This window comes from Chrysemys picta, chromosome 14 (genome assembly GCF_011386835.1).
Source record: "Chrysemys picta bellii isolate R12L10 chromosome 14, ASM1138683v2, whole genome shotgun sequence".
Classification (NCBI taxonomy): domain Eukaryota; kingdom Metazoa; phylum Chordata; order Testudines; family Emydidae; genus Chrysemys; species Chrysemys picta.
Window position 1 is genome coordinate 39,556,386 of NC_088804.1, and position 22,950 is coordinate 39,579,335.

The 22,950-nt window shown below is 48.3% G+C and overlaps 1 protein-coding gene and 1 long non-coding RNA gene across 2 annotated transcripts in view; one reads left to right on the forward strand and one right to left on the reverse strand.

Annotated features, from left to right (window-relative positions):
- The window catches only part of JPH3 (junctophilin 3), a 115,203-nt gene that overhangs the window by 62,123 nt on the left and 30,130 nt on the right, over positions 1 to 22,950 (forward strand). The window lies entirely within an intron of this gene.
- LOC101939918 (uncharacterized) overlaps positions 1 to 22,950 on the reverse strand; it is a 44,889-nt gene that overhangs the window by 9,153 nt on the left and 12,786 nt on the right. The window contains exon 4 of the long non-coding RNA XR_006174908.2: positions 295 to 1,062. This is a non-coding gene — a long non-coding RNA (uncharacterized LOC101939918). The remainder of the gene's footprint in view (positions 1 to 294; positions 1,063 to 22,950) is intronic.

Consider the following 22,950-nt stretch of genomic DNA (forward strand, 5'->3'; position numbering starts at 1 on the left):
GGAAAGAAGGCCTGAGGCAGGCTGCAGTAGGACATAGCCCAGGGAAGAAAGAGAAGGTCTGAAGAAACAGACCTTCATCACCAGCTACAGGGGCCCTGGGCTGGAGCCCATGGTAGAGGGAGGTGCCGAGTTCCCCTGCAGGCCACCAGGGAACAGTCTGGAGAAAGCTCCAGACAATGGTCATAAGGACTAGCAGACCTCGGGTTAGGCTGGTGAGCAGGCTGCTAGACTGTTACTGGGCTGGGTAAACAGTGAGGTGGCAAAATTTGCAGATGCTACAAATTACTGACTTACCCCGAAAGCGGTGAGAGTCCAGTCACAAGACGAGGGGATCTCCACCAGACCTGCACAGCCAGTCAGCAGGGCTTCAGCGTGGGAATTTCCTTTCACCTGGATTTAAAGAATGACCCAGTCTTTCTCCCCTCTTCCTTGCTTGCCTTCTCACCTTTTACACATGTACAATCAGAGGCCAATACAGACAATGTTTGCCAGGTCAGAAGGGGCTGCCTTCCAGTTACACACTGGTTGGCCAGTCAGAATGCCAGGATTGTTTTTGTACGAGGGCGTTTGGGGCTGTGTTTGGGATGATGGGATCTGTCCCCTGCCTCCTCTGTTTTAAACGCAGCAGTAAGGGAAGGACCCAGATAAAGGGATATGGGAAAACTGACTCCTTCTGGAGGGGGCCTGAAGTTTTAAGCAGCCAATGAGCCTGTTGGTTGCCATGGCAACAGTGATGATCTTCCACACTGAGGCTGGCTATGGACCAGCACTTTAACTCAAGGCGGCTCTGGCCAACCCTGTCTCCATGCCTAGGAGAGATCACAGCACGGGAGCCAAAAGGTACATACCAGCCTTTGTCCTAAGGCCTGTGGGAACAGCAGGCTGGTACCCCGCTCCCTCTTCCTCCTGCTGAATTCGGCTGGGAATATTTGTGTCTGACAATGATATGGCAGTTTGCCCCCGGGGCTGGCTCAGCCCTCAATTGGAGCTCAGAAAGTTAGGCAAACCTGAGAACAGCAATGCATTCTTCCCCCAAGGAGGTGCCTTCTTTGCATCCAGGAGCTGCAAAGACAAGTGACAGGTGCATTAGTGCCTGTGTTAGAATGTAATGCTGTACAAACAGAGGATGTTTAGTGACTGTTGCTGCGATTCTTTGGATGTTGTTTTCCATTGAGATTTCCTTGCTGGTTCAGGCTTGAAAGAATAAATACAAAAAAAAAAAAAAAAAACGAAGTCAAAACCTGTCTATATTAGGGCTGTTTGTACTTCTGCTTTCAAATTGGGGAATGCCGCATGTTCCACTGGTGCAATGCATCTACGCTGGCTTAGCTCTATGGGTGTCAATATCCCCTCATGGGGTCTTCAGTCAAAACAGGGACAGTTCAGCTGGTTTTGTAAAGGTGAAGCTATGCACTTTGTGTGGTTTTGATGTGAAAGCACATGCAGGGCTGTGGGCTCATTCAAAGCCTACACCAGGCTTGCTTGGAGCCAGTGGGAGTTTTGGAATGTGAAAAGAATTCAGGATCCAACCCTAAATCATTGAAGTCGGCAGCATATGCAGCCAAACTAAATGCTACACATGTCCAAACAGGCTGAGTTATGACTGCTCTGGGAACTATAACGTCGTCTTTTTCTGCATTTAAAATCTCTACCGTAATGCTGCACTGATGTGTGTGGGGGAGGTGGGTTGTATTTAATATAGACTATATAGATCTGCAGCGTATGGCACATTCACCACTGCTCGGGTTTCTCAGAGCTTTTATGCCTCGGCCTCTTTTTTAGGATTGCTGGTGATTTCTTCCCCAACGTTTTGCCTCCTGCTTATGGGCGCTTTGTAACATGCTGCTTTTGCACGGAGTTGTGGAAGCATGTATGGAAGGGGTGTATTTACAAGGGTGTGCATGCAAGCGGTATGAGCGTGTAGGGCTCTCCACCCCCGCCTCTGCAAAAGGCTGTGAGTAGGAAGCAGGTGGAATGCCTGTATTTCACATTTACTCTTTAAGTATCCGAGCCGACCATTGTATGCACAACGAAACCTGCTCTCCCCAAACCACAAGAGCGAGTCGGAAAGTAAGACAGGCCACCGCTTGCAACTAGCTCTTTCCAGTTCCTGTTCAGACTTCTGAACAAAGCGCTGGGGCATTGCTGTCTGGTGCATTGAATCTGCAGCACGGAAGGGTGTGTTTGTTGCCCTGTTCCAACGCAGTCTCCACACTGTCGTTGTGAATAATAATACTTACTGCTCCGGGTAAGGCTGTACATTGCCAGCCCTTGCTTTACAGACACTCATCTCACCACATTCCCATGTGAGTTGGGAATTTTCACCCCTCCACAGCCTGGAAGGTGCCTGCTAAACCTTTTTTCTTTATATCCCCAAACACACCCCTCTATCTATCTTAGGGTTCTATCCTGCCACCCATCACTGTGGTATCTGAGCATCTTCCAGGTGAAAGCAACAGCAACAACAAAGTCTCTGGTGCATTTCATGACACCACTGGCACGTCTCCCTATTCGGGGTCTAACCTCTGCTCGCAGCGTAGATATTTTGGTGAGCAGGGGTTTAGGGGTGAAAGGGAGTGGCATGCTGTTGAGAACAAAGGTTCCCCCCCATCTTCCTCTCCTGTTTATTCTGTGGGGGCTTTGGGGAGCGTATAGAGGAGGCTGCTTTCCAGATACAACAGCCTCTCCTTAAAGTGCTCTGTTAACACTACACAGCCTCCTGGGCTGCTGCCATGAGCCCAGGCGCCTCCCCTTCCCCCTCCCTGTAACAAGCTGCCACTTCTGCTACATAGAGGCTGCAGCCTGCTGGAGTTGTTATGCTGCTAATTGTGGGGGCGAAGGGGGGCAGGGTTGGCATCTCTGGCTCCTTCCAATCAATTACAGCCTCCTGGGAGTGAAACCAGAGCCCATCCAGGAGCTGCGCAGCGGCCATGGACTCCATAGTCCAATGCCCAGCTCTCTGTAACCCTTTGGCTGCTGGCACCGCCCCCACGGTTCCCATCCAGTCATGTGCTGTTGGGATTTGCTGTAACCTCTGGGGTCAGTGCATGTGGGGGTCACATCTCTTATTAGCTGGGGAGGCTCTGGGTGCATGGGTGAGCAAGGGAGCAGCTAGCAAAGGCACTTTGCAGCAGGCTGTACTGCCTGCAAGAGCCCATCTGGAAGCAGTTTTTTCCCTTCCTCTCAGAGCTCTAGCTGTTGCGCTGTTAATTGTGCTGTCTGTGGGATGGAGGAGGAGGAGGAGAGGAGTGTGTGCAAAGGGATGTTCTAGTAGTGCATGCCACCCCCACCCTGCCAGCAGTTCCTTGTGGCTTGTAATGCTTCTGAAAGACGACTGGGGGATGGGGAGGAGACAGAAGGAACTTGGGCTGAGGATATAGGCTAAGCGTCTAGATTTCCTGTAGCCAAGTATTTCCTGTCTGCGTTGTCTTAGAGAGACAAGGCGGGTGACACAAGGTGTCTTAATCAGTTGCTTGCTTGCCGGGTGCCCTCAAATAGCTTCATTAGACGTGACAGGTGGCTGGAAACATGCCTCCCTCTCCAGACGTTAATTACGTTGCGGTTGGTAAATAACATTCCAGTGCTACTTACCTCCACCCTCTTTGCACTAAGGGGGCAAAGAAATGACAACCCCTGGGAGGGGAGATCAGCATTGTTTCATGAGCGAAGCTGAATGCAGGTTAAGTTGAAAAAGTGGAACTTTAGTCAATTCTGTGGACTGCTCTGTCCACATGGCTGAGTTGCTTCCCGCCCAATTCTCCACATTCCCTGTTCTGCTGCTGTGCCCTCAATAACAGACATTCCAGGGAACATAGGCCCTCTGATTCCAGTTCCACTGATCGTGATACGTTGCCCCTATTTTTCAAACATTAAAAACAAAGAATTGGCGACCAGACCCCCATCCCGAGTCCCTTCGGCCTCAGGTTGCTAGATAGCTGAGTTGGAGGCTCATCTTTACCACAGACTCAGCTGGTCACATAGTCTTTGATCTAGAATGGTCTCCTCAACAGGCAACTGCATCCCAAGTCAGGATCTCTGTCTCCAAGTCTAGCAAGCTTGTGAAATCTCCTCCCTCCCTGTGGGGTTGGCCTCCAGATGGTTCTGTCTCTCTCTGATCCACGGTGATCTCTGTAGACTCTCTCCAGATGCTGGGTCTGTTGACTCGTAAGTCCCTCCTGTTCCTTTGGATCACCTGTCCCTCCGGCATAGTCACCTCCTATGATTTAGGAGACACTGCACCCCTCAGCACTCCTTTGGTCCACTCCTTCTGGTGTCTAATCATAGAACTGGAAGGGACCTCGAGAGGTCATCTAGTCCAGTCCCCTGCACTTAAGGCAGGACTAAGAATCTAGACCATCCCTGACAGGTGTTTGTCTAACCTGCTCTTAAAAATCCCCAATGATGGAGATTCCACAACCTCCCTGGGCAATTTATTCCAGTGCTTAACCACCGTGACAGTTAGTAAGTTTTTCCTAATGTCCAACCTAAACCTCACTTGCTGCAATTTAAGCCCATTGCTTCTTGTCCTATCCTCAGAGGTTAAGAAAAACAATTTTTCTTCCTCCTCCTTGTAACAACCTTTTACATACTTGAAACCTGTTATCATGTTCCCTCTCAGGCTTCTCTTTTCAGGACTAAACAAACCCAATTTTTTCAATCTTCCCTCATAGGTCATGTTTTCTAGACCTTTAATCATTTTTGTTGCTCTTCTCTGGACTCTCTCTAATTTGACCACATCCTTCCTGAAATGTGGTGCCCAGAACTGGACACAAATACTCCAGTTGAGGCCTAATCAGAGCAGAGTAGAGTGGAAGAATTACTTCTCGTGTCTTGCTTACAACACTCCTGCTAATACATCCCAGAATGATGTCCGCTTTTTTTGCAACAGTGTTACACTGTTGATTCATATTTAGCTTGTGGTCCACTATGACCCCCAGATCCCTTTCCACAGTACTCCGTCATAGGCAGTCATTTCCCATTTTGTATGCATGCAACTGATTGTTCCTTCCTAAATGGAGTACTTTGCATTTGTCCTTATTGAATTTCATCCTGTTTACTTCAGACCATTTCTCCAGTTTGTCCAGATCATTTTGAATTTTAATCCTATCCTCTAAAACACTTGGAACCCCTCCCATCTTGGTATTGTCCTCAAACTTTATAAGTGTACTCTCTATGCCATTATCTAAATCATTGCTGAAGATATTAAACAGAACTGGACCCAGAACTGATCCCTGCAGGACCCCACTTGTTATGCCCTTCCAATATGTCTGTGAACCACTGATAACTACTCTCTGGGAATGGTTTTCCAACCAGTTATGCACCCACCTTATAGTAGCTCCATCTAGGTTGCATTTCCCTAGTTTATTTACGAGACGGTCATGCAGTACAGTATCAAAAGCTTTACTAAAATCAAGATATACTACGTCTACCACGTCCCCCGTATCCACAAAGCTTGTTACCCTGTCAGAGAAAGCTATCAGGTTGGTTTGACATGATTTGTTTTTGACAAATCCATGCTGCCTGTTACTTATCACCTTATTATCTTCTAGATGTTTGCAAATTAATTGCTTAATTATTTGCTCCATTATCTTTCTGGATACAGAAGTTAAGCTGACTGGTCTGTAATTCCCTGGGTTGTCCTTATTTCCCTTTATATAGATGGGCACGATATTTGCCCTTTTCCAGTCTTCTGGAAACTCTCCCATCTTTAGAGTGACCAGACAGCAAATGTGAAAAATCGGGACGGGGGTGGGGGGTAATAGGGGTCTATTTAAGAAAAAGAACCAAAAATCGGGACTGTCCCTATAAAATCGGGACATCTGGTCACCCTACCCATCTTCCATGACTTCTCAAAGATAATCGCTAATGGCTCAGATATCTCCTCAGTCAGCTCCTTGAGTATTCTAGGATGCATTACATCAGGCCCTGGTGACTTGAAGACATCTAATTTGTCTAAGCAATTTTTAACTTGTTCTTTTTCTGTTTTAGGCTCTAATTCTACCTCATTTTCACTGGCATTCACTATGTTAGATGGCAAATCACCACCAATCTTTTTGGTGAAAACCGAAACAAAGAAGTCATTAAGCACCTCTGCCATTTCCACATTTTCTGTTATTATTCCCCTCCCCACCCCACCCCATTGAGTAACAGGCCTACCCCGTCCTTGGTCTTCCTCTTGCGTCTAACGTATTTGTAGACTGTTTTCTTGTTACCCTTTATGTCTCTAGCTAGTTTGATCTCATTTTGTGCCTTGGCATTTCTAATTTTGTCCCTACATACTTGTGTTGTTTGTTTATATTCATCCTTTGTAATTTGACCTAGTTTCCACTTTTTGTAGGACTCTTTTTTTTGAGTTTTAGATCACTGAAGATCTCCTGGTTAAGCCAGGGTGGTCTCTTGCCATATTTCCTATCTTTCCTACGCAGTGGGATCATTTGCTCTTGTGCCCTTAATAATGTCTCTTTGAAAAACTGCCAACTGTCTTCAATTGTTTTTTCCCTTAGACTTGCTTCCCCTGGGATTTTACCTACCAACTCCCTGAGTTTACTAAAGTCTGCCTTCTTGAAATCCATTGTTTTTATTTTGCTGTTCTCCCTCCTACCATTCCTTAGAATCATGAACTCTATCATTTCACGATCACTTTCACCGAAGCTGCCTTCCACTTTCAAATTCTTAACCAATTCCTCCCTATTTGTCAAAATCAAATCTAGAACAGCCTTCCCCCAGTAGCTTTCTCCACCTTCTGAAATAAAAAACTGTCTCCAATACATCTGTTATTTTCCCAACAGATGTCTGGGTAGTTGAAGTCCCCCATCACCACCAAATCCTGTGCTTTGGATGATTTAGTTAGCTTTAAAAAAAAAAAGCCTCATCCACCTCTTCTTCCTGGTTAGGTGGTCTGTAGTAGACCCCGACCATGACATCACCCTTGTTTTTTACCTCTTTTATCCTTACCCAGAGACTTGCAACAAGTCCATCTCCTATTTCCATCTCAACCTCAGTCCAAGTGTGTACATTTTTAATATACAAGGCAACACCTCCTCCCTTTTTTCCCTGCCGGTCCTTCCTGAGCAATCTGTACCCTTCTATACCAATATTCCAGTCATATGTATTATCCCACCAAGTTTCTGTGATGCCAACTATGTCATAGTTGTGTTTATTTACTAGCATTTCGAGTTCTTCCTGGTTATTCCTCATACCTCTCGCATTAGTATACAGATGTATAAGATACTGATTTGATTCCCCATCCCCACCCCAGTTCTGTCTTGTCTCTCCTTTATCCCTGCTATAACAGTCCATGCTTCCCCCAAATTCAGACCCTTCTCCCAGATCTCCATGTTCTTGACTTACCTGTGGGCTTTGGTCTCCTGCCCTCTTTGAACCTAGTTTAAAGCCCTCCTCACTAGGTTAGCTAGTCTGTATCCAAATATGCTCTTCCCCTTCCTCGATAGGTGGACCCCATCTCTGCTTAGCAGTCCTTCTTCCTGGAACAGCATCCCGTGGTCAAGGAAGCCGAAGCCCTCCTGGTGACACCATCCTCGCAGCCAGGCATTCACCTCCAGGATGCATCTGTCTCTGCCTAGGCCCCTACCCTTGACCGGAAGGATCGAAGAGATCACCACCTGCGCTCCCAACTCCTTCACCTGGACTCCTTCGTACACCAACCTGGTCTCACCTGTTGTTTTCTAGTGCCAGATTTTTCTGATCATTGGCCATCTCCTCTTGTTAGTGCCTCCATCCTTCTGGTTGCAGCAGATTTTCCCTTTCTCGTTGGGGTCCTTCATCCCCTCAGTGCCTGTGCTGGACTGTTTCGGCACCCCTGTAATGGGATATTCCTCTGTTCCTTGTGTAACAGTCTCTTAGCTGTTTTCACGGCCGATTCCATTACTCTGTGGCATGCTGGAGAGGAGGTGTGGTGGGGCAAACTCCCCATCTGCACTGAATTCTCCCAAGGCAAATGGGGGTCTGTTGTGGATGAACACAGTGTCCAGAATGCCGCATCTCAAAAAGTGCGCCAGTCACTGACTTGCTTTTTGTATCAGGCAGGGCATCAACCTCCCCAAAATTTGAAGAATTGTCCACTGTAATCAAGTACTGGTTTTTACATTGAAGGTAAGTCAGTCCACTCCCATTTTTCCCTGTGATCAGGTGGGCAGCTCATGGAAAACAGTCTCTTTCTGCTGGCAGTTATCACACATCTTGCAGGTCTCCCACCCTTCTATCAAGGAGTGGAGCTGTGTATTCATTCCTGGCCAGTCAACACCCTCTCGCGCCTGTCTAAGACAACTGCCAATTCCCAGGGGTGAAGCATGTCTTTTTTTGCACGGCATGCCTGTGGAATGGGGCAGGGACAACAGCTCAATCTTGCACACTCCGCGCATCTTGAATTTGAAAAGCAGCTGCGAGATCCTGCGAGAACTACAGCCTGTCCTTTCTCTGACGCACCACGCTGGAATGCAAGTGGCTCTCCGGGCTGCAGTGCTTCAGGACAGCAGCATCGGTTATCATTTGTTCCAGCATATCGAACGCTTGCCGATGGGAGTCTGCCAAGGCCCTCTCACCATCCTACCTTGTGAGCTGAGGTATGGGTTCCACTATTGCAGCCAAGTGTGGACAGAAAATTTATCATAGAATCATAGAAATGTTGGGCTGGAAGGGACCTTGAGAAGTCATCAAGTGCAGCCCCTTGTGCTGAGGCAGGACCAAGTAAACCTAGACCATCCCTGACAGGTGTTGGTCCAGCTTGGTCTTAAAAACCTCCAAAGATGAGGCTTCTACAACTTCCCTTGGAACCTATTCCAAAGTTTAACTACTCTGATCGTTAGAACATTTTCTAATATCCAACCCTAAATCTCCCTTGCTGCAGATTAAGCCCATTACTTCTTAGCCTATCTTCAGTGGACATGGAGAACAATTGATCCCAGTCCTCTTTATAACAGCCATTAACATAGGATCATAGAATCTCAGGGTTGGAAGGGACCTCAGGAGGTCATCTAGTCCAACCACCGGCTCAAAGCAGGACCAATCCCCAGGCAGATTTTTGCCCCAAGATCCCTAAATGGCCTCCTCAAGGATTGAACTCACAACCCTGGGTTTAGCAGGCCAATGCTCAAACCACTGATTGGAAGACTGTTCTCAGGTTCCTCCTCAGTTTTCTTTTCTCAAGACTAAACATGCCCAGTTTTTTAACTTTTCCTTATAGATCAGGTTTTCTAAATCTTTTATCATGTTAGTTGCTCTCCTCTGGACTCTCTTCAATTTGTCCACATCTTTCCTGAAGTGTGGCATCCAGAATTGGACACAGTACTCCAGCTGAGGCCGCACCACTGCTGAATAAAGTGGGACAATTACCTCCTTTGTCTTACCTACAGCACTCCTGTTAACATCTCCCAGCAGAATACTGTATTAGCCTTTTTCGCAGTTGTATCGTATTGTGGATTCATATTCAATTTGTGATCCACTGTAACCCCCAGATCCGTCTCAGCAGTACTGGTTATTCCCCATTTTGTAGCGGTGCATTTGAGTTTTCCTTCCTAAGTGTAACACTTTGCACTTATCTTTATTGTCTTTCATCTTGTTGATATCAGATCAATTTTCTAATTTGTTAAGGTCATTTTTAATGCTAATCCTGTCCTGCAAAGTGCTTGCATTCCAGCTTGATGTCATCTGCAAATTTTATAAGCATACTCTCCACCCCAGGATCCAAGTCATTAATGAAAACATTGTACAGTACCGGGCCCAGGGCTAACCCATGTGGGACCCTACTAGATACGCCTTCCCAGTTTGAGACTGAACCATTGATAATTACTCTTTGAGTACAGTCTTTCAACCAGTTGTGCAACCACTTTATAGAAATTTCATCTAGACCCACACCTTTTAACTCCTAAATCCTGGTCCCACACCTTCAAACTCAAAGCCATTGTTCCTCCCACTTATGGTCCTGCCGCCAGAGAGAGAGACTGAGATGTGGATGAGGTTTTGAAGTGCAGTCAGAGTGGACTGCAAGCCTGAGCTGCATTTTAGGTAGAATTCTTACTGTAAGAATTACACTCTACTTGCAGTTCGCACTTCATATGAGGCATGTCCCTCAGCTGGGCCAGGGTGTTAGCCATTGCATTTTTCATGATGAGCCTTTGTAGACAGAGGCATGATATTTATGTACAAGGATTTAGAACTGGACTGAGCAGACAGGATCCTTGGGGCAGGGGAGGAGGTGATAACATCCCTTGGGTCTGTACTGTAGCATCAGAGGAGGAAAAGGGTTGAGAACTGGTGACGTACACCCAACAGGTCTATCCAGGAAGCACACACACCCCTTGCCCTGTGTCTGCTCTGCTCATTCCCCTGGCTGTAAAGCTGCGAGCTTTTCTGGAATAGATTCTGCCTGTGCTGTGAATTAATGCCCATTAGCACCTCCTCCCTCCTCTAACAGTTATTCCCTGAAAGGCTGGCAGATCTCTGGGAAGCCAGTTTACAGGGTGTGAGCCTCTGGGAGCAGCTGGGAAATGTTCACAGCACAGGAGTCATGGGGGAGAAGAACAGCTGTGAAGAAGATCAGGAGGAAACAGGGAGGGATGGCGGGAGTAAAATGCAAGAAGGATGGATGGTCTGATGGGCCTACTAGCAGCTCAGTGCAAGGGGTCTGAATTCAGTTCCCCACCCTGCAACCGCTTCCCCAGGGCCACTAGGCTCTGGGTGTATTAGGAAAGTGGCCTGCTGAGTCCTAGGTTGCTTCTGAAGTGGGCAGAGTAGCTCATGTTGCTCTGGAGAACCTCCTCCAGTGGAGCCAGGAACAGTGGAAGCCAGTGCTGGAGGAAGAAGCATCCAGTGTCCTCAGTCATAGAAAGGCGGGTGGAATCCCAGATGAGTTCACACACTACCCTAAAGCCACTGCAGGGAGATCATCAACAGTGCGGAGCTGAATGGGGCAAGTGCCCTGACTTCACTGGAGTTACACCAGGGATGGCTTTGACCCCTGGATCTATAGCATAGTCTATAATGGTAGCGTGTATGTTTCCCCTTCATGGAATCTCCCTTCCCGCCCCAGAGGCAGGGGACACTGTAAAGAGAAGGAATGGACTACAGTTATTCATCAAAAGGGCTGAAGAGGGGTACGGGCATTTGGCGGACGACGGCCTGCTCATTGGAAGGTACCCAGGAGATGGCTGCAGGGACTGGGCATGCACTAGGTGACAGAAGCATGGTGCATGGTCCTGGCAGGTATCTGCAGGCCGGGTAGGGCGGTGTGACCAGGCTTGGGAGCTTCCTGCTTTCTCCTTCCCCTCCCCGCAAAGGTGCATTTGAATTAGCTGCTCCTGCAGTCGGAGGAAGCCAGATGGCTGGAGATGGAAGTCAGGCAATCTGCAGTGGCTATTAATAATTCAGTTCCGGTTTGCACCCTCTAGTGCGCGTGCGGAGATGATAAAGCTGCCATCTCAATCAATCCTCAGTCGCTTCCAGACCGAACCTGAGAACAGAAGGGCTGCTACTGAGCATTGCCGTAGGCAGGCAAAAGCCTTCCCCATGGCTGTCTGGAGCTACCGATTCTAAGCAGGTACCTGCTGCAGTGTTTCTCTTTCGTTAGCTAGTTTCTTGGATAATCAGATACCCTTTGGAGAGGGTTACGTCATGTACACGGCCCTCACCCTACTCCCTTCTGCTGAGGGATTCATTTACCAGCTCTGAGCAGAGACTTTTGCTTTTCATTTTTTGGTGCTTGTAGGTTGGATGCATTTAAGGCCAGATTCTGCTCTCACGTACCCTGGTGTAAATACAGAGTAACCCCACTGAAGTCAGTGGGGTAAGGACTTGTCTATATGGGACCATTGACCAGAATGTCTATTTCAGAGCAGATCTCTATGTGGAAACTCTTACTCCAGAATAAGAGTGTTCCCATGGAGAGTTATTATTCTGTAATAGCTATTGCACTTTAGGTTTACACTCTACCTTAATCCAGAATAGCTTCTCCATATAGACGAGCTCTAATAGTTAGATTGTCCTCTCAGTTACATTAATGTAAATCTGGAGGAATCCACTGAAGTCAATGGAGTAGGAGTTGGGTTCTGCTCTCAGAGTACACCAGTATAAATCTGGACTAACTCCACAGAAGTTAGATATTTCCTCCCCGTCTTCCCCCTTTCATTGTTTATTTTCAAGAAATAACTGCAGGAAAACTGGCTTTGGGTTTGGATCCTACAAGCTTCTCTGCACCTGTTGCTTCTTCCTTCCTGAAGGCATCGCTGATATCCCATGGCAACAAACTGTGATATCCTACAGATGATTATGACTTCAAAAGGGAAGGCGGCTGTCTAGTGAAAGGGGAGTGGCTTACTGACTGAGGCATGGGACAGTGGCCTGCACATAGGACTGGGAACCAGGAATCTTGTCTAAATTGTCTCAAGATCGTCAATTTCTCAAAGAAGGGATTGTATCTTCCTTTATGTTATGGACAGCACTAAGCACACAGTCAGGGCTTAATAAATAACACTAACCACCCTGGCTCTTGCAATGAGTTCCTTCTGTAGCATTAGACAACTCATTTCACAGCTCTGGGTCAATTTTCCAATCTGTAAAATAGCATTCCCCTACCTCACAGGGACATCAAGAGCTCGTCAATATTTGAAATCACACTGACAATGAAAAGCCCTATATAAATGCCAAGTTTAAAGCAACAGGATCAGATGAGCTTGAAGGAACAAAACTATTTTCATGGACAAGCCAATAGAGAAGGACGCAAAATTCAGACCTGGGTCAAGATCTGAACTTCCCCAAAGTTTGGGAGTGTTTAGTCCCTTGGAGTTAGACATGGAGCTGATCTCTGATGTTCCTGCAGTTAAGGAATTCAGGAGATCTGCTTTCTATTCCCAGCCACTGGCCTCTTATGTAGCCTTGGGCAAGTCACATCCCTGTTGGTGACTCGGTTTCCCCATCTGTAAAATTTGGATAATCATAGTGACGGTCCTTTGGAAAGCACTTTGACACCTAGTGGTTAAAAGCTCTGTATCAGAGCTAAGTGTTATTTGTGTCTGACAGTCACTCAGGAGCTACGCCATAGAAAAATCTGCATAATCAATTACCAATAATGAACCAACAGCAGGAGAATACACCACTCCCACACCCCTGCTACAAAATGGCACCCTCACTGTCACATTAGCAGAGCTCTCCTGGTTTGGAGCACAGGTTTACCCAGCTAGAACCTCTTGGATGTGGATTTTTCCCCACAGTTCCCACTAGTTTGCCCAGAGAGTTGATAAATGTGATAGAACTTCTGTCCAAGCATTCCATACACAAAGGGTTTATGGCTGTTTCTACCCCTTTGTGTAGCTAGAACTCCTAAAAGTAGCACTGATCTTAAAATATGAAATCCAGCCATGTGCTAGGCTTACTTTTTGGTATTTCCAGGGGAAAGATATAGATATTAAAAGCCCTGGAAATGCAGCTTCTTAAATGTCCTTAAAAACATTTCTTACCGTTCATATCTAAGTGAATATTCCTGTTTTTTTTTAAAGAATTAAAAAAAAGCACGCAAAGCCCAGGGAATGGAGAGAGAAGATATTCTCCTCCCCTAGGAAGATAAAAATGCATTTTAAAAAACCCCAGCCTGGTTACATATTGACCTAATAGATTAAATGAATGCAGTGACGCCAGCCCTGGCCCCTTAGGAAAACTTGAGACAGTTCCTCATCTGCCATGATAAAGCCACTTGTTCCTTAACTGCTTAATTGCTGGTGAATATTGCGGGTCTGAACAAGCAGGAGACTCTGGCACGCTGCTGAAAATGCCAGTTACACTCTAAGCCAGACAGAATGCATCGATCATATTACTTAATGTCCCAGGTACATGCCGGCAGAATGCACCTGCCATAGTTCTTGGTAGGTCACATTCACTTTTTGCATCTTTGTCTCAAGCTTTAATTAAACCAGCAGCTTTTCATGGCTGGTACTTTGTCTTCGTACAGCACCTCGCACAATGGTCCTGGCTGGGCATTACAACTCTTAAATAATGGATACAGTTTTCAACTTGGGTGCTTAACTTTAAGAACCCAAAGTCACATGTAGGCACCTAATAAGGTGGCTTGATTTCAGAGATGCTGGAAATTGGAATGACGGGTATTTGGCATCTATGAAAATTCAGCCACTTTTCTTATGTACTTACATATAGAGTTAAGTGCCTAACTTTAAGCACCCAAGTTTGCATATTTTGGCCCATAACAATAAGGAATCTAGGCTTCTTCTCTGTAAACAATGAGGCTCTGTTAAGATTCTTCTGAAAAAGTGACTCTGTCTGTTGCGAGTAATGACTCAGGTACTTTTTTTTTTAATTTAATCGTTTAATTCAACTGAGCACAGCAGCGTTGGATGGAGCCACAAAGGCTTTGCTACAGGATCTGATACTTCAATACGCTACACAGCAAGAGACCAATGAGGGAGCTTCCCAACACTGCAGGTGCTTTGCACTCTCTTATGGGGAATTAATCTTAAATACCTGTTGCCAGGCAGGGGCTTGGTCTCAGCTTTCTAAGCCCTGAACAGTGAGATCAACTCTGAATCAGAGCTAAGCAAATGGAAGATGGTGGGGGGGAAGCGAAGTATAAAGATGATGGAGTAGCTCATGTTCTCTATGGCCCTATGTCTCAATGACGACTGGCAAAGAGTTCACTGTTCTGAACCAGCTGTGTCTATCAGTCTTGACAGATTCGCTACACCTAACACACTGCTGTCATAGTATTTATCAAGGGTGGCATGCAAGGCATCAAATGATTTACATCATACTGGTCATCATAAGCACTGCAAGATGTATATGCAGTGGGTGTGTAAGGAGTTGTGTACCCATTAAAAATCTGTTTTAAACCACATAACCAGCCAGCATTGACATACAGGTTTTCTGCGAGACAAAGTCTGTTTATTCACCTAACCCTGCCTAAGGTGAATTAAGCATTATAAAGCCAACACAATGGAAGCCTCATTTACATGTGAAAGTCATCAGGAAAAACACGTAGACCAGCAGGGTTGCCAACTTTCTAACTGCACAAAATCCATGTCCCGCCCCTGGCACCCCCCCTTCCCCAAGGCCCCATTCCTGCCCCGCCCCTTCTCTGAGGTTCTGCCCCCACTTCCTCCGTCGCTCACTCTCTCCCACCCTCACTCACTTTCACCAAGCTGGGGAAGAGGGTTGGGGTGAGGGGGGGTGCGGGCTCTGGGGTGGGGCTGGGGGTGAATGAGGGGGCTCTGGGCTTGGTCCAAGGGGTTTGGAGTGCAGGAGGGGGCTCTGGACTGCGGCAGGAGGTTGAGGTGCGGGAGGGGGTGCATGCTCCAGCTGGGGGTGTGGGCTCTGGGGTGGGGCTGGGGTACAGGAGGGGGCTCCGGGCTGGGTCCAAGGGATTTGGAGTGCTGGAGGGGGCTCAGGGCTGGGACAGGGGGTTGGAGTGTGGGAGAGGGTGTGGGGTGCAGACTCCAGGAGGGAGTTTGGATGCGGATGGCGGTGCGGGGTCTGGGAGGGAGTTAGGCTAGGGCAGGGGGTTCAGGGTGTGGGCTCTGGGAGGGAGTTAGGGTGTGGGAGGGGGTTCTGACCTGGGGCAGGAGGTTCAGGGGGCGGGCTCCTGCCGGGCAGTGCTTACCTCAGACGGTTCCTGGCTGGCGGTGCAACGGGGTTAAGGCAGGCTCCCTGCCTGCCCTGGCTCCGCGCCGCTCCTGGAAGCGGCCAGCATGTCCAGCCCCTAGGCAGAGGTGCAGCCAGGCGCCTAGGCACTGGGGGCAGGGGCGGCACGTGGAGCTTCCTTGATCGCCCCTGCGCCTAGGGGCCAGACATGCTGGCTGCGTCCGGGAAGCTGCACTGACAGGGAGCTGCCTTAGCCCCGCTGCGCTGCTGACTGGACTTTTAACAGCTCGGTCAGCAGTGCTGACCGGAACCGCCAGGGACCCTTTTCGACTGGGCGTTCCAGTCGAAAACCGGTCGCCTGGCAACCAGACACCGGGGACATCCTGTCTTTGGTGGACAAAGCAATGAGAAGCAAGAAGACATTTTAGCAGCCATTTACTGAGGAAACCTCTTAAAAGGGGTGTGGTGTTCATGAAATAACCAGGAACATGGTTAGGACTGAAAACCAGTAAGGCCTCTAGACTTAGGATTGCGCTTTGGATGTGTAACCAGTTCTGCTTCCAGTATTCTTACTCACTATCCATTTGAATCTCTGTTCTTTGCTAATAAACTTCTTGTTTCTATTATAAATGCATCTCGCTGCTGTGGTAGTAAGCAGAGTGCGTATCCCCAGTTGAATCAAACAAGCTGGTGTAGATACTGTTCTCTTGGGAATAATAAACCTGACAGAGTAGAATAACAGGGCTGGGTAGTATAAGGGGACACTTCTGAGGAGTGCAGGGACTGGGGTGTTAACCTGGAAGGCAAAGCAGGGACTGGCAGAGCCCTGAGGAGAGTGCTTGAGTGGCTGACGGGCTGGCAATGTCAAAGACCTGAGAATGTTACCCTCCAGTGTGAGGGAGGCTAAGTGACTTCCAGTCCTAGATGCCCCAAGAAAGCGTCACACCCTCATTGAAGTCAATGGGAATTTAGCTATTGACTCTACAGGGAGCAGGAGTGGGTTGTAGAGGCACCTAAAGTCTTTGAGAATCTGGGCCTTAAGGCCTGGTCCTGCAGCTATGGTGAACCCCAGGAATCAGCCAGGTACAGAGAATTGTGTGAAAGTCAGAGGTGGGGTTTGGGACCCCAAAGAGTCTATCCCCTCTTTACTCTTTGGCAGGTTCTATACTGATCTCAGTACATGGTGGGAGTATTTACTGCAGGAGTATTCACACAGCACTAGGGTTACCATACGTCCGGATTTTCCCGGACATGTCCGGCTTTTTGGGACTCAAATCCCCGTCCGGGGGGAAATCCCCAAAAGCCAAACATGTCCGGGAAAATCCGGCGCCGCTGGGCCGGGGGCTGGCCCGGGGCCGGGGGCCGGCGGTGCTGGGCGGCCGGGGGATGCGCCGGGCCGGCGGTGCTGGGCGGCCGGGAGGTGCGCCGGGCCGGTGGTGCTGGGCGGCCGGGAGGTGCGCCGGGCCGCCGGGGACCGGCGGTGCTGAGCGGCCGGGGGGTGCGCCGGGCCGCCGGGGGCCACCAGGGGCCGGCGGTGTTGGGCGGCCGGGGGGTGCGCCGGGCCGCCGGGGGCCGGCGGTGCTGGGCGGGCCGGGGACCGGCGGTGCTGGGTGGGCCGGGGGTGCTCGGCCGGGGGCCGGGGACCGGCAGTGCTGGGCGGGCCGGGGGTGGTCGGCCGGGGGCCGGGCCCGGGGCCGGCACTCCAGGGCCCGAGCCGACCCAGGCTGGAAACGCCGGGGGAGCCAGCCTGGGCCGCGCCTCCTCCCCCCACCTCCCCCTTACCTGCTTCAGGCTTCCCGCGAATCAAATGTTCGCGGGAAGCAGGGGAGGGGGCGGAGACTTTGGGGAAGGGGCGGAGTTGGGGCGTGGGCATGGGCAGGGCTGGGGGCGGGGCCGGGGCCCCGTGGCGTGTCCTCCTTTTGGAGGCACAAAATATGGTAACCCTACACAGCACTGACTCCAGATAAACGTGACCAATAAAGCTCAGAGTTTTGGACCTTGTTTGCAAGCCTCAGTGCCTTTATGGAGGGGCTGTCTGATAACACCCATATGTACTTTTGCTTTGGGTTTGCTTGGGCTCACCTTAGAGTTAAGGAAAAATAAAAATGTTTGTGTGCCTGGGAGGTGCGAATCACATGAGAAGCGTGGTCCTTTAATTCCATGTGATTTTGCAAAACAGTGTTTCACCCAATGCAAAATATTTGACCAAATGGCTTTTTCCCCTCACATCAAAAGTGTGAAAAATACATCTTGCCTCCTGCTTTTAGCATAGAGCCAACTCATTTTTTCCTCAGATAATGTGTTACCTTTGAAAAAAATTTGGAGACGGGTCTATTTTCCATTTGGTAACAAAATGCAAAGAAACCAGAGAGCACGTCTTTTGCATGCTTACAATTGTCACTCCCCGAACTCTGCCTTTGCCCTTCAATTCAAACCAAGTCAAAACTGATCTAAAAACATTCAAGTCTTGCCTGGTTTGGATTTTGCTTAGTTTCCTTCTAAAACCATGAATTGCCCCAGATCTGCTATAAAATCAGTCTAGGCTTGCAGATACCCTAATCCTTTCACACAAAGCCAGGGCAGAGTTTCAGATATATAATTATCATCTTGAATGGCTCTTTCCCCAAACAAAGCCCTGACTGACCTGTTGGCATTCCTGAAAGCCAGACTCTTCCTTTCAAATCAGTTTAGTCCATCTTCTTATAGCTTAGACAGAGCAGATAAGCTTGGCGTTACAGTCCATTCTTAGGTAGTATCTCTTTCCCCCCCCCCTCCCGTTAGCATCAGCCAAATCACAACAGATCTGAAAAGATCTACCGAAATCTGTTTGGTTGTTATTTTTCCCCCGGCCAGTTCTGCCTTCCAATTTGACAAGTTGCTCAGTAATCAGGGATAAGGTTTCAGGGAGGAAGGGGACAGGGAGGGAAGAAGAATCAGAACCAGCCCCAAATCTGGCTCCCCTGTTTGCCTCAACCAAATCAGAGCTGTCACTCCATCCAATTGTGAGCGTTCAGATGCGGGATGACTTTGACCTCCAACCCCAGCTGCCCTTGCCAGCTCTGCCCCGGCCAACATCCCTACTACAGACTAATGGCCCGATACTCTACAATTAGCTTTAATATTTGGAGCCATTACTATAGTGTATCTTATTTTTTATTTGTCATGTTAATATTATAGTAGCACCTTGGGGGGCCCAAGAGAGGTCAGGCTTGAAAACCTACTAAGAGACAGACCCTGTCCAGAAGAACTCAGGGACTGAGTAGGAAGAAGAGGCCACAAGTGGGGATAAGAAATGGAAGAGGATGAGCAATGGTAGCCAACCCTCATCGGAACACGTGGTCACGTAACTTAGCTATGTGCGTGATCAGCAACTTTCTGATCAGAGTTAAAGATACAAATCAACAGGAGCTATTCATGGTTAGGAATTTCTATATTTTCATCTCTGTCCATTTATGACCTTTTCTGCTCCCCCTTCCCCCATTTCTTTCTCACTCAGCTACCCCGTTCCACACTTAGCTCTGTCCCCAATCCTTTATTTTTAAAGACAATTCCCTGCATACTTGATACCAGCAGCTCCAGCCTAACACAGCAGCTGCTGTTAGAGTTAAGCTTATACCAAAGGGAAAGATTAAACCTTCTTTTTATAGTGGTTTCTAGGAGGTTACAGGGTGGCAGTACAGCTATTCCAGAGCACATTCCAAAGTCGATGCAATCTTGTAACTCAAGTGAGTCCCATTCACAAAACAGGCGAACGCGACGCTGAAACTGCCGCTTTGCTGTTCAGCTGGGGACCATGTGTTCTTTGTAATATATACAGAGCTCATCTTTTTACACGCAACTAGCCCCAGGTTACTTAAAGTTAGACTCAGCCACGTGAGGCAGGAGAAGAGCAATTAAAATGTGTGTGTGTGTGTGTGTGTGTCATGTAGGAGGACCTGCTTTACAAGGAAATAAAAATCAAGCAATTAACTGGGGAATTAAGATCTAGTGCACGCTATAGACAGCATGCATATATAAAGGAGACAGCTGTTAAATATAGTGCCTGAGAAACTCATGCTAGCACTAACTGGATTACTTGCACTGATTTGGGAATACTTATGTATTTTATTATGCAATGTATGGATCATCATAATTCTACTTCTCGCTTCAATGCTGCCTTCCTTCCAAGCATCTTAGAGCGCATTACAAACAATTAAGCCCACCCACGCCTCTGCGCAGCGGTGTGCATTGTATCCGCTTTGCAGGAATTGGGTATATTTTATAATGGAGATCACTTAATTAATATCATTTATTGTTACGTGACCTGGGCCAAATCCCAAAAGCGGCTGAGCAACCACAGCTGCCTCAGGCCCGCCCCGGATGCCCACGCTCAAGGTATGATCTAAAGCTCATTGTACTCAACGGGCAAACTCCTGTTGACTTTGGTGGGACTTGTATCCAACCCTCATGGCCAGACATTCCCATCCTCTTCCGTGAAGAGAGGGAAGCCTGAGCATGCGGCTCTCCGAGGGGGGAATGTGTATAGAAGAGGGGAGTGCTGCCCTTCTTCCCATAGGGGGTTCTGCAGTGGTCCAGCTCTGTGGGTTGAGAGGGGTGTAAGGGGGACCAGGCTGGGCTGCATTCTCCCACCCAAATCCTCAGGGCAAAGCAGTGCAGGTTACCACAGAGGGGCCAGGTCTTCAGCCCAGACTGAGCCCCTGGACCTGGGATTTCCCTGATGGAGGGGAATCCCACAGTGACATAACGCTGGTGTAGCTGGTTCTATGCCACCCATTCTCCATCCCCTCTTCTATGAAGGGGGTGTTGTGGTGCATGTCAGGGGAATAGCTGGAGCGCACTGTGCACTTGGGATCCTGGCTGGTGGCGGTCTTGAGCGGGCTTTCCAGCTGGCTTTAGAGCATCCCAACTTATGTCTACACTGCAGTTAGACACCTGTGGCTGGCCCGTGCCAGCTGACTCAAGCTCCTGAGACTTGGGCTAAGGGGCTGGTTAATTACAGTGTAGACGTGCAGGCTCAGGCTGCAGCCCTCCCACCTTGCAGGGTCCTAGACCCCGGGCTCCATCCTGAGTGTTTACACCGCAATTAAACAGGCCCACAGCCCGAGCCCAAGCCAGCTGGCAGGGGCCAGTTGCAGGTTTTTAATTGCAGTGTAGACGTGCCCTCAGTGTCCACTTTGACTGGCACTGATTTGGCCTGTTGGGTCAGGGGAGCAGAAATTTACCATATTGCCACCTCTGCACCCCACCCCAGGTGCACCAAGCAGAGCCCCAAGTCTGCAGCCCTCCATGAGTCCTCCCTTCCATTCTGTGGGGTCCCCTTGGAGTGAGTGGGAGTTCCCGAGTGCTCTGACGTCAATGGGCATCACGCAGCACTGGTCCGAGACCCTGCATTCCCTGGCAGCAGCTAATGGCAGCCACAATGTAATGTTATTTAAACCTACTGTTCTGCCTGGGTGTTTGCTTGGAAACAATATAGGTGTGATTGCGAAGAACGAATGGAAGCAAGACCAAGGCCCAGATTAGGTTCTCACAGGCGCTCGATCCCACCTTTAATTTACTGCTTTGTAAAACTACCCTCTCCTAATGTAGACAATTATGAAGGGCACAACAGCAGGGCAAGAAGAGAGGCCTTTGGGGGGGGTTTAAATCTCAAAAGATTCAGGGGACAAACAATAAAGCAGCCTGTGCTCTGAAAACATCTGTAAGTAAAGTGCAACAGTTCTCTCAAGAGATGCAACAGAGCTGCACACTGTATATTGACAATTATGTGTGGCGGGCGGGCATAAATTCTATAAACCGTAGTCCTCACCTCTAAGAAGAGTTAGAAGAGAGGCGAGTATATATATATATATATATAAAGAACATCAACACTCTGGACAAATATAATGGAATTAACAAGTGCCTTACTAAACTTCCTGGCTAAATCATTTTCCTTTGGTAGCATCACATCTGCCCTACAATGTCTTTAAGGGAATGGCCATGGCTTCAGACTTGTGTGAACAGTGGCTAGCTCACAATTGGTGCTATAGAACTAATAACGATTTAATAAATACATATGATTAATAAATAGCAGCCAAGGTTTTAGGGCACCAGGAAAACTATTGCACCTTGGACTGAAAATCAACCTCCAGTTGTCAGTGCAACTATGGGCATTACATCCCAAGGCTGGCCACACACCATCAGCCCTCAGTGCGACATGAGAATCGGCTATGAGGCCGATCCTCAGCCAACATGAATTGAAACAGATCCTTTGTGGAGGTGTATGAATTTGGACCTGATGATCCAGCCCTATGTATGCTATAGGTCTGTTACTTATATGGTAGCTCTTTTGGGCCGGGACCAATATGTACATAGGCTATAAATACAGTGCCTAGCACAACAGGGTCCTGATCATGGAATCGAGTCAGTACTGTAATAATAAAAGTGAAAATGATGAACTTCACTTACTATCAAAGACTGGTCTCTAGTCCTTACTTTCTAACATAATAGTGTAAGTTGATATATTTATATGTCACTCCAAAGGGATCCCAAATGTAAACCACCCGATATGCACACTGTACACTTCGTCTACCACTGCCATGAGTGCAGGGGACTGGACTAGATGACCTCTCGAGTTCCCTTCCAGTCCTACAATTCTAGGAGACTCTTGAGGTATGTCTACACCGATAAAAAAAAATTCACGGCACTGAGTCTCAGAGCACAAGTTAGCTGACTCAGGCTTGCGGGGCTCAGGCTGCGAGACTATTAAATTGCAGTGTAGACGTCCAGGCTTGGCCTGGCATCCCTGTGAGGCGGAGAGTCTCAGAGCCCAGGCTCCAGTCTGAACAGCTACACAGCAATTTTTAACCCTGCAGCCTAAGCCCAAGTCAGCTGACCTGGGCTCTGTGGCTTGGTGCCGTGGGGTTTTTATCACAATGCAGACGCACGCTTCGTCTCAGGGGTTTGGTTTATACAAGCCTCTGTCACGTGTAGTACCTTCTCCAGGGAGAGCCTGTGTGGATACTTTTGGGGATGATGTGCTGTGTGTTTTTATTCAAGAGGCGCACCTTGCAATTGGAATGCAAAGTGGAGGTGTTTGTGGTGGTCGTCCAGAAGCTCAGTCCACACTTTTGGACCAGGACATCATGGAGCACTGGTTCAGTATTGACACAGACGGAAAAGCACCCAAATGAACCACCACCACCACTTATATCGGACAATGGCACCTGAGAGCTTCCCCAGCCAGGCAGCAACCAGAGCTGACCGGTGCCCTGACTAAGCTAGATCTAGAATTTTTATTTGTTGTGAATTTAGCAGCTAATCTTGAGGCTTATATTTTAGCTTTTTTTAATTTAAATTTCACAGTTGCAGGAA